The 12,624-nt window shown below is 37.2% G+C and overlaps 1 protein-coding gene across 3 annotated transcripts in view; it reads left to right on the top strand.

Annotated features, from left to right (window-relative positions):
• LOC117328680 (inositol polyphosphate-4-phosphatase type I A-like) overlaps positions 1–12,624 on the top strand; it is an 86,812-nt gene that overhangs the window by 57,876 nt on the left and 16,312 nt on the right. The window lies entirely within an intron of this gene.

Genomic DNA, 12,624 nt, shown 5'->3' with positions numbered 1-12,624 from the left:
CATCGGATTATCTTGATGGTCCTGACCAAGTGTTTTAATTTTCATACATGCCATACTTTTTGGAGACCAATAAGGGAGAGTGATGATAATTTTAAGGGATTTTTCGGTCACCTGAGACGAAGTCTCTGTTGACCTATTGCAATCGCCTTTTGTCCGGCATCATGTGTCGTCCGTCATAAACAACTTCAATGAAATTTGGCAGGAACCTTCAATGACCAAAGGTCAACCAAAACTGTAAATTATATGGTCCCCACCCCCTTGGGGTTGAGGGGCAGGACCAAAAGAGTCAAATTGACTAAAATTTCAAAAATCATCTTCTCAACTCCCAGATATACCTGGTAGTAGTATCAAATACTCTTCAAAGATAGAAAGGTCAAAGTCCTTTACCAAAATGGTGAATTTCATGACATACATGTAACTTGGTTAACATTATCCGCCGATTGAACCCCAGGGGGTTATGGCCAGGCTATATTTCAAAACTCAGGTAAGAGATATAAGGCCTGGCCATGGGCCTCTTGGAGATATAAGGCCCGGCCATGGGCCTCTTGCTGCCTAAAATAAGGGAAATTTGTGCACAACATGAATTTTAACATTTGTGACCGACAAGTTTTTAAAGTCACTTGTAGATTCTGAATGGTGTTTGTAGAGAGGAAGATGGAGTATAATATAGTGTATGTCTTCAGGTTTATTACACGTGTAGGTCTGTTAGATACAGAACAGGAATCCGACGAGTCTAATGTAGTATATATCTATAGGTATATTACACGTGTAGGTCTGTTAGATACAGACCAGGAATCCGCTAATGTAGTGTATATCTATAGGTATATTACACGTGTAGGTCTGTTAGATACAGACTCAGGAATCCGACGAGTCTAATGTAGTGTATATCTATAGGTATGTTACATGTGTAGGTCTGTTAGATACAGAACAGGAATCCGACGAGTCTAATGTAGTGTATGTCTTCAGGTTTATTACACGTGTAGGTCTGTTAGATACAGAACAGGAATCCGACGAGTCTAATGTAGTGTATATCTATAGGTATATTACACGTGTAGGTCTGTTAAATACAGACCAGGAATCCGACGAGTCTAATGTAGTGTATATCTATAGGTATATTACACGTGTAGGTCTGTTAAATACAGACCAGGAATCTGACGAGTCTAATGTAGTGTATATCTATAGGTATGTTACACGTGTAGGTCTGTTAGATACAGAACAGGAATCTGACGAGTCTAATGTAGTACACTACAGCTTACGTGGACTTTGCGGTTTCCACGCGTCCGTCACGGACGTGGGCAGCGCGGACCCCACTCGCCCACCGGATATGGCATTCCGCGACGGTCCGTCATATATCGTGGACATCAGCTGACTGATACGGTATCCACTCGGCATCACGGTATGTGACGATCCGCGATTAGTGGTGGGCATAGTTCAACTCGAGACACCGTGTTCCACGACGATCCACGATACGTGGTGGACATGCATTTCATTTTAAAGCCCGTGGTCCATGTCGATCCGCGATATACAGTGGGTACAAGTTGTTTGCTGTTCATTTATGATCTACACGAGTTATATCCCTTCGTCTTTCGGTAGCGGTAGTGGTATCGGTATCGTTTATCAGAATTATGCATGGTTTCATGTTGGCGGTGTAGATAAGCCTTTATGATTCGGATGAAATTGAAGAACATTTCAAGTTTTATTTAAAGCTTTAGACCCTTGGTCCATCAATAGCGTTATTATGGCCATATTATAAACATTAAAAAACAATCGCAATATATTAAGCGCCGTTAATATTTAATGTAACTTAACATAAGCTGTTTCATCCATCCAGCATTCTCCATTGACGTATTCACGTTTTTAAAAAATATTCATTTATTTTAGAAATATTGCATTCATTACACGACATTGAATTGGGAAAATAGAAAATACCACTGCGACATAAGAACAGCTTTTCCAAATCTCATCAAAATATCTAAACTTCGGCATTTGAATCCTTATTCCGTTATCTTTTAAACATCGGTGTTATGTTATCAGACTCCGACCATATTAAAATATGCGGAATATCGAATGTTGTGACAACTATTTGTATAGCTATTCTAAAGTGTACACACAAAAGAGCTGTTAATAGCTGCCTATCTGGGTATCTTGTATACATGTAATATCGTTAATGTGGTATCTAAACGGAAAACACAAGAAGGAATTAAACATTACATTATTGCATCAAAAGCAGAATGGATTCAGAATGTAATTAAAACATTACTACGGCCCTTTCTGCAATATAATTTACATGTACAATGTTTATATACATTCCCTAAATGTACCGATTTATGATAACCATTTAATGTCTTTATATTTATCATGTATATTGAGTGCTTTGCATTCAGGTCCAATTATGGTTTCTGTTTCTATCACCACTGTGATTTCAATGATTTGTATTCAATCATATTTTAAGTCATAAATTACTCATTGAATGCAACACTTTTTATGCGGTGTTTTGCATAAACATGGCAGCCATAACCGCTGATTTTCTCGGCAGCTCGTCACACGCAGATGATTCTATTTTAGCTGTCTGTCAATCAAACGGGGTATCTGACGGCATCCGTGAGTTTCATTGGTTAGTGAGAATGATTGACAAGACACTAAAGCTTGTTACACTCCAGTGATCTCTGACTCTGTCAATCAAACACTGTAGAAAGGCGTCCGTTAATTCCATTGGTTGGTGAGAATGATCGACAAGTCAGCGTACGTGCACATGTTTTGTCGTCAGTTGTAATAGTAGACGTAAAACCCGTTAAATAAATATTGAGAAACATTATCAAAAACTGTATCGATACATACCGTCAAAACTGATTATCTACCGGTTCTAATAGCCTATATAGGGATATATTCCGCACAGTGACCTCATGGTTCGCCCAGAGACCATATTTGAGTCATTGCATTAATAGTCTATTAAAAGTTTATTCTAGAGATGCTAATATTTTAGGCAACGATGTTGCACGATTTGTGATATTTTGTGATATTCTGTTCCGACTCATCCACTCATCGGTTTTGGGTTACATTTCATTTGTTGGAGAGCTCGAGCTAAATTATTGGAGATAGAAAAGTCTCAATGCACCTTCGATATCAGAGACGGGAATCGGTTGATCTGTGGAATAAACAATAAAAAAAGTCCTGTCCTAGGACTGGTCATGATAATGTTATATGAATATCTACACGTAGAAACACGAACTAAGATACATCCGAGTCCGTTTTATAACCGACGAGTGGCCAACACCACAAAGGCCAGAGACCGGCAAGCCGCGGTCACAGAGGCGTGTTAAGATAATAGCCCGGTAAATACCACATCTTAATTAACAGGTGTATCTCTAACATGTTGAATTTACCTGTAGGGCAGTTTGTTTTGATAATTATGATATAAAAGGACTCCCAATGCCAAGAAGTGGGTCCTTAACTGTAGGTAAATTTAATTCATTTATTCCTTTGGCGTTTCAGCCAATCTGATTTTACAACATATACAAAGACATATACATTAGCAATACAAGATCGTGATATCACAGGTTCAACGGGATCAGACCGCTTTTTAGGAAATATATATAAACAAATGTAAACACGTGCCTGCAATTAATGCGAATAAGACAACGATAATGCAAATGTAACATTTGGTATAATGTTCTATTATAACGGGCCGTATACAACATGTTATAATTATATAATGTTCTGTGTTAACGGGCTGTATATAACATGTAACATCTTACTAATTTTCTTTTATAATGGACCGCATATAGCATATGGCATTTGAATAATGATCTATTTTAACGGGCGATATATAACATGTAACTTCTTACTAATTTTCTATTATACGGGCCGTATACAACATGTCACAATTATATTATGTTCTGTTTTAACGGGCCGTATATAACATACATATTCTTACTAATTTTCTTTCATAATGGGCCGTATATGACATATGACACTTGAATAATGTTCTATTTTAACGGGCCATATATAGCAAGTAACTTCTTACTAATTTTCTATTATAACGGGCCATATACAACATGTCACAATTATATTATGTTCTGTTTTAACATCCTGTATATAACATGTAAAATTTGAGCAATATTCTATTATAACGGGCCGTATACAATATGTAACATCTCACTAAATTTCTAATATAACGGGCCGTAAACAACTTGTAACATTTCACTAATTTTCTATTATAACGGGCCGTATATAACATGTCACCATATATAATGTTCTGTTTTAACGGGCCGTATATAACATGTGATGCTGATGTAACCTCTTACAAATTTCTATTATATCGGGCAGTATACAGCATGTAACATTTGAATAATGTTCTATCATAACGGGCCGTATACAACATGTAACATCTCACTAATTTTCTATTAAAACGGGCCCTATATAACATGTCACAATTATATAATGTTCTATTTTAACGGGCCGTTTATAACATGTAACTTCTTACTACGAACCTCACCTTACGACCACCTCAAAATTACGACCACCCCGCTATTACGGGCACTTTTTTTTCAGTCTCGATTTTTTTCTCTATATATCTTGGTATTGGTCGCTTCACTATTACGACCACTTTGCTATTCCGTATTACGACCACCTTGGGCAGTCCCAACGAATACTAATTAACGCTTATTACCCCCACAATTACGACCAGTTGGTCGTGTCTAAAAAATTACCTGGTGTGTAGCGAACCGTGAACAGCTTACGGTAATGCGTGTCAAACTGGCCATTGACGTGTGTATACGTAATTATCGATCTTTTGTTTACTGACCAGTGTATCGACAGGTGAGTAGAATGGCTATTAATCTCTTTGAAATCTTCGCACTGACCGGAAGGTAAAATAAACATCCAGTCGTTCATTGTTCGTAACAAGCCAACATGTGCCGGGTTTTAGTTTGTAGTCCTTTGTTTACCGTTACGGGTGATCGCCCTTCCTTGGTGGCGCTGTGACGGATCAAATACACAAGTGATCAGATTATCTATCTTGCCTTGAAAATTGTAATAACTGTACATTTGCTTATTAATTATGGTATTCAAATAATTGATTTGTGGCTGTTGGTCGTTTTAAGACCCGATTACATACAAGCGAGTAAAATAAACATAGTAACGTTTGATTTTTTTCTGGTCAAGCGCAAGTTTTTTCAGCGATCTCGATGTTTTTGTATCAATGCCGAATAGGGTCTGTAGATAGGTGTTATTATAATTTGAAAAAAAAAACATGTTTGGTTTCAAATATTTCGCTAGAATTATGCTATTCTTTCTAACTTCATTTCTTTTTTCGCTCATGATGGCCACATCACGTAAACGTAACGAGTTATCACTAAAAAAGAAAATTGAACTGATTCAATGTAGCAATGGTCGTAGCCAACGACAACTTGCTGAACAGTTTGGGGTCGGCAAAACACAGGTCAGAGCATCTTGAAAAGAAAGACAGAAATTTTAGAAGGTTATGAAAAAAATAAAGGAAATGATAGACAAAAACAATTGTCTTTCTTTTTATTTAAAGTTAAGACTATGGCATGTATTTAGCCAAATCTATACAACTTGCACCTGAGTTCAGTCAATTAAGAGTTACGGTTCCTGATGGTCTAGCTCAAATTGGTCCACCTCGGCACTTTGTCCCGGACCCCAGGTGTTCTTAATAGTGAGGTTTCACTGTAATTTTCTTTTATAACGGGCCGTATACAACATGTAACATCTCACTGAATGTCTATTATAACGGGCCATATATAACATGTAACATTTATATTATGTTCTATTTTTCTGCTTGAACGGATCGTTTATAACATGCTAATTTGCTATTGTAACTTCTTACTAATTTTCTACTATACTGGTGTAAAGGGCCGTATACAACATGTAACATTTGAATAATGTTCTATTTCAACGGGCCTATATAACATGTAACTTACTACTTTTCTTTTATTACGGGCCGTATACAACATATATAACGTGTAACGACTTACATCACCCTGTCCATAGCCTTTATTACGAGGACACGGGTTTCGTTGCATACCAATAACGATTTCGATTACAACACTTCTAATAATATAAGTTTAAAATGGAATTCGTACATGAAATAAATGCTTAAAGTAAAGTTTCAACATCGTGGGTATGTGAATGTTCAAACTTAGGCTAATTATTTTATTTGTGATACGAATGTTTATTGTTTTAACTCAACGGAATTTATATGTAAATAATGTGTATAATTTAAAAATGAATCCCTACAGTAAAAAGAAATTTTTAACAAAACTCAAGCTAAATATACGTACAACCTGTAAAAGCATATATTCGGAACATTTTTGACGTGCACGGAAACCATACGTGTCAACTCACCAGCAGTTATAGGCGGTTCCGATTAGAACACCCGACAGAACAGATACCTGTGGTGCTGTGACAGGCGTGACGACCGTGTCGACCGTAATTTCACATCTGATTATTGTTAAATGGTATACTACCCCACTCACAGTCGAGTACACTTTTATGTCTATATGATTTGTAATCAGTTAAGTTAAATAATATCAAGAAAAATATCAGTGATAGTTCGCCATGTTGATAAGGGTTATCGGATAGTAGTAAATGGTCTGATGTGATTTTGTTTCGCATTTTCAATCATTTAAAACAGTAAAATATCTACGTTGTTGTACTATAGCTGTCTTCTGCAAATTTGGTTTATGAAAATGGTATGCAAAATTATTAATAAGGAATGAAATGAGATGAATTCAAAGTTCGTGTAAAATAGAGGTAAAGATCATGTAATGTCGGAGAATACAGATAAGATACCGGTAATTTTGGAGAACTTTGGAGAACACAGGTAAAATCCAGGTAAGGTATAGGTGAAGACTATAATGACTGTCACAACATACCTGCCCGTAACTTATTTGTAAGAAGTGGGAGAAAGGAGACACCCCCCCCCCCCCCCCCCCCCCCCCCGCGGTAATCCAGACGATTTTTCTTACCTTGTGGGTCAGTCACCCGTGGCGACAGATTCACAGCTCTAGCTCGTTTGACACACCAAGTCGTCATAGCAACCGTTGCGAGGTCCTAGCCCCAGGCATTTACCTGTTCAACTCAGTTTTTGTAACGGTATTTTGCTTTCCTATACAGCGAATTAATTAATGATTATAGACTGGTCTTGCTTTTGTTTCAAACTTAAAGCAGATGATAACTATGATATCAACAAATTTTATTCCGTAGTTACGTGAGAACCCATAAACCAACATACATAATGTACGTAACCAAAATATGATTATTATTGATCAGATCATAAGTAATATACGGAAAGAATATCTGTAATATAGTTCACACTTAATGAAATTTAGATATATATATTTTTTAACTAGAAGGTGCTTCACACAGACATGGGCTCGTAAAGATGACGCATTAAAAGAATTTATCATATTACACAGTATCAACTGATATAAGCACATCGTTTACTTTGCGTTTTAACTTCTGTAACATAAAATACATTAATACAATGGTGTACACGCAAATTACATAAAAGATATTTACTAGTGTTAATCTGAGATTATTAGATTATTTACAATTAAAATTATTATGTTATATACGGCCCGTTACTAAAGAAAATAAATGAGATGTTACATGTTGTATACGGTCTGTTATAATAGAGCATTATTCAAATATTACATGTTATATACGGCCCGTTACTAAAGAAAATTAATGAGATGTTACATGTTGTATACGGCCCGTTATAATAGAGCATTATTCAAATGCTACATGTTATATACGGCCCGTTACTAAAGAAAATTAATGAGATGTTACATGTTGTATACGGCCCGTTATAATAGAGCATTATTCAAATATTACGTTATATACGGCCCGTTACTAAAGAAAATCAATGAGATGTTACATGTTGTATACGGCCCGTTATAATAGAGCATTATTCAAATGTTACATGTTATATACGGCCCGTTACTAAAGAAAATTAATGAGATGTTACATGTTGTATACGGCCCGTTATAATAGAGCATTATTGAAATATTACATGTTATATACGGCCCGTTACTAAAGAAAATTAATTAGATGTTACATGTTGTATACGGCCCGATATAATAGAGTATTATTGAAATATTACATGTTATATACGGCCCGTTACTAAAGAAAATTAATGAGATGTTACATGTTATATACGGCCCGTTATAATAGAGCATTATTGAAATATTACATGTTATATACGGCCCGTTACTAAAGAAAATTAATGAGATGTTACATGTTGTATACGGCCCGATATAATAAAGCATTATTCAAGTATTACATGTTATATACGACCCGTTACTAAAGAAAATTAATGAGATGTTACATGTTGTATACGGTCCGTTATAATAGAGCATTATTCAAATATTACATGTTATATACGGCCCGTTACTAAAGAAAATTAATGAGATGTTACATGTTGTATACGGCCCGTTATAATAGAGCATTATTCAAATATTACATGTTATATACGGCCCGTTACTAAAGAAAATTAATGAGATGTTACATGTTGTATACGGCCCGTTATAATAGAGCATTATTCAAATATTACATTACCAGGGAAACGGAAGGGAAGTAACTCTTATATATCGGGAGGACATCCTGCCTTCGGCCGTGATTAGAAGACGCGGTAAAGTGAGCATAACTTCAAAACATAAGCTAGCCACGCTATCTAGCGTTCCACGACGGATCGCGCTGTTCCGTGGACATACACGGCATCCGGCGGGCCACGATATCCAGTGTACCTCGACGGGCCGCGCTGTTGCGTGGACACCCACGATATCTGCCGATCCATCACGAATCGCGGAATCACGTGGACACTTTGCCCACGCATGTCCACTAGTGGACATTGCGTGGGCAGTCCACCGTGGGCGCGTGGAAACCGCAAAGTCCACGTAAGCTGTAGTGTATATGTCTTCAGGTATATTACACGTGTAGGTCTGTTAAATACAGACTCAGGAATCTGACGAGTCTAATGTAGTGTATATCTATAGGTATGTTACACGTGTAGGTCTGTTAGATACAGAACAGGAATCCGACGAGTCTAATGTAGTGTATATCTATAGGTATATTACACGTGTAGGTCTGTTAAATACAGACCAGGAATCCGACGAGTCTAATGTAGTGTATATCTATAGGTATATTACACGTGTAGGTCTGTTAAATACAGACCAGGAATCCGACGAGTCTAATGTAGTGTATATCTATAGGTATGTTACACGTGTAGGTCTGTTAAATACAGACCAGGAATCCGACGAGTCTAATGTAGTGTATGTCTATAGGTATATTACACATGTAGGTCTGTTAAATACAGAACAGGAATCCGACGAGTCTAATGTAGTGTATGTCTATAGGTTTATTACACGTGTAGGTCTGTTAGATACAGAACAGGAATCTGACGAGTCTAATGTAGTGTATATCTATAGGTATATTACACGTGTAGGTCTGTTAGATACAGAACAGGAATCCGACGAGTCTAATGTAGTGTATATCTATAGGTTTATTACACGTGTAGGTCTGTTAAATACAGACCAGGAATCCGACGAGTCTAATGTAGTGTATATCTATAGGTATATTACATGTGTAGGTCTGTTAGATACAGACCAGGAATCCGACGAGTCTAATGTAGTGTATATCTATAGGTATATTACACGTGTAGGTCTGTTAAATACAGAACAGGAATCCGACGAGTCTAATGTAGTGTATATCTATAGGTATATTACACGTGTAGGTCTGTTAGATACAGACTCAGGAATCCGACGAGTCTAATGTAGTGTATATCTATAGGTATGTTACACGTGTAGGTCTGTTAGATACAGAACAGGAATCCGACGAGTCTAATGTAGTGTATATCTATAGGTATGTTACACGTGTAGGTCTGTTAGATACAGACCCAGGGATCCGACGAGTCTAATGTAGTGTATATCTATAGGTATGTTACACGTGTAGGTCTGTTAGATACAGAACAGGAATCCGACGAGTCTAATGTAGTGTATATCTATAGGTATATTACACGTGTAGGTCTGTTAGATACAGAACAGGAATCCGACAAGTCTAATGTAGTGTATATCTATAGGTATATTACACGTGTAGGTCTGTTAGATACAGAACAGGAATCCGACGAGTCTAATGTAGTGTATGTCTTCAGGTATATTACACGTGTAGGTCTGTTAGATACAGACCAGGAATCCGACGAGTCTAATGTAGTGTATATCTATAGGTATATTACACGTGTAGGTCTGTTAGATACAGACCAGGAATCCGACGAGTCTAATGTAGTGTATATCTATAGGTATGTTACACGTGTAGGTCTGTTAAATACAGAACAGGAATCCGACGAGTCTAATGTAGTGTATATCTATAGGTATATTACACGTGTAGGTCTGTTAGATACAGAACAGGAATCCGACGTGTCTAATGTAGTGTATATCTATAGGTATATTACACGTGTAGGTCTGTTAGATACAGACCAGGAATCCGACGAGTCTAATGTAGTGTATATCTATAGGTATATTACACGTGTAGGTCTGTTAGATACAGACCAGGAATCCGACGAGTCTAATGTAGTGTATATCTATAGGTATATTACACGTGTAGGTCTGTTAGATACAGAACAGGAATCCGACGAGTCTAATGTAGTGTATGTCTTCAGGTATATTACACGTGTAGGTCTGTTAGATACAGACCAGGAATCCGACGAGTCTAATGTAGTATATATCTATAGGTATATTACACGTGTAGGTCTGTTAGATACAGAACAGGAATCCGACGAGTCTAATGTAGTGTATATCTATAGGTTTATTACACGTGTAGGTCTGTTAGATACAGACCAGGAATCCGACGAGTCTAATGTAGTGTATGTCTATAGGTATATTACACGTGTAGGTCTGTTAGATACAGAACAGGAATCCGACGAGTCTAATGTAGTGTATATCTATAGGTATGTTACACGTGTAGGTCTGTTAGATACAGAACAGGAATCCGACGAGTCTAATGTAGTGTATATCTATAGGTATATTACACGTGTAGGTCTGTTAGATACAGACTCAGGAATCCGACGAGTCTAATGTAGTGTATGTCTTCAGGTATATTACACGTGTAGGTCTGTTAGATACAGACCAGGAATCCGACGAGTCTAATGTAGTGTATATCTATAGGTATGTTACACGTGTAGGTCTGTTAGATACAGACCAGGAATCCGACGAGTCTAATGTAGTGTATGTCTTCAGGTTTATTACACGTGTAGGTCTGTTAGATACAGACCAGGAATCCGACGAGTCTAATGTAGTGTATATCTATAGGTATATTACACATGTAGGTCTGTTAGATACAGACCAGGAATCTGACGAGTCTAATGTAGTGTATATCTATAGGTATATTACACGTGTAGGTCTGTTAGATACAGACCAGGAATCCGACGAGTCTAATGTAGTGTATATCTATAGGTATATTACACGTGTAGGTCTGTTAGATACAGACCAGGAATCCGACGAGTCTAATGTAGTGTATATCTATAGGTATATTACACGTGTAGGTCTGTTAGATACAGACCAGGAATCCGACGAGTCTAATGTAGTGTATATCTATAGGTATATTACACGTGTAGGTCTGTTAGATACAGACCCAGGAATCCGACGAGTCTAATGTAGTGTATATCTATAGGTATATTACACGTGTAGGTCTGTTAGATACAGAACAGGAATCCGACGAGTCTAATGTAGTGTATATCTATAGGTATATTACACGTGTAGGTCTGTTAGATACAGAACAGGAATCTGACGAGTCTAATGTAGTGTATATCTATAGGTATATTACACGTGTAGGTCTGTTAGATACAGACCAGGAATCCGACGAGTCTAATGTAGTGTATATCTATAGGTATATTACACATGTAGGTCTGTTAGATACAGAACAGGAATCTGACGAGTCTAATGTAGTGTATATCTATAGGTATGTTACACGTGTAGGTCTGTTAGATACAGACCAGGAATCCGACGAGTCTAATGTAGTGTATATCTATAGGTATGTTACACGTGTAGGTCTGTTAGATACAGAACAGGAATCCGACGAGTCTAATGTAGTGTATGTCTTCAGGTTTATTACACGTGTAGGTCTGTTAGATACAGAACAGGAATCCGACGAGTCTAATGTAGTGTATATCTATAGGTATGTTACACGTGTAGGTCTGTTAGATACAGAACAGGAATCCGACGAGTCTAATGTAGTGTATATCTATAGGTATGTTACACGTGTAGGTCTGTTAGATACAGAACAGGAATCCGACGAGTCTAATGTAGTGTATGTCTTCAGGTGTATTACACGTGTAGGTCTGTTAGATACAGAACAGGAATCCGACGAGTCTAATGTAGTGTATGTCTATAGGTATGTTACACGTGTAGGTCTGTTAGATACAGACCCAGGAATCCGACAAATCTAACAGTACAAGATATACAGTCTTAGTCTCTAAGTAACAGTAAATGAGTAGTTTATACGAGGTTACGTAACAGTAAATGAGTAGTTTATACGAGGTTACGTAACAGTAAATGAGTAGTTTATACGAGGTTACGTAACAGTAAATGAGTAGTTTATACGAGGTTACGT

The sequence above is a fragment of the Pecten maximus genome, chromosome 6 (assembly GCF_902652985.1).
Source record: "Pecten maximus chromosome 6, xPecMax1.1, whole genome shotgun sequence".
Taxonomy (NCBI): Eukaryota; Metazoa; Mollusca; class Bivalvia; order Pectinida; family Pectinidae; genus Pecten; species Pecten maximus.
The sequence above is the reverse complement of the archived record's forward strand: the minus strand, read 5'-3'. Positions and strand labels throughout refer to the sequence as shown.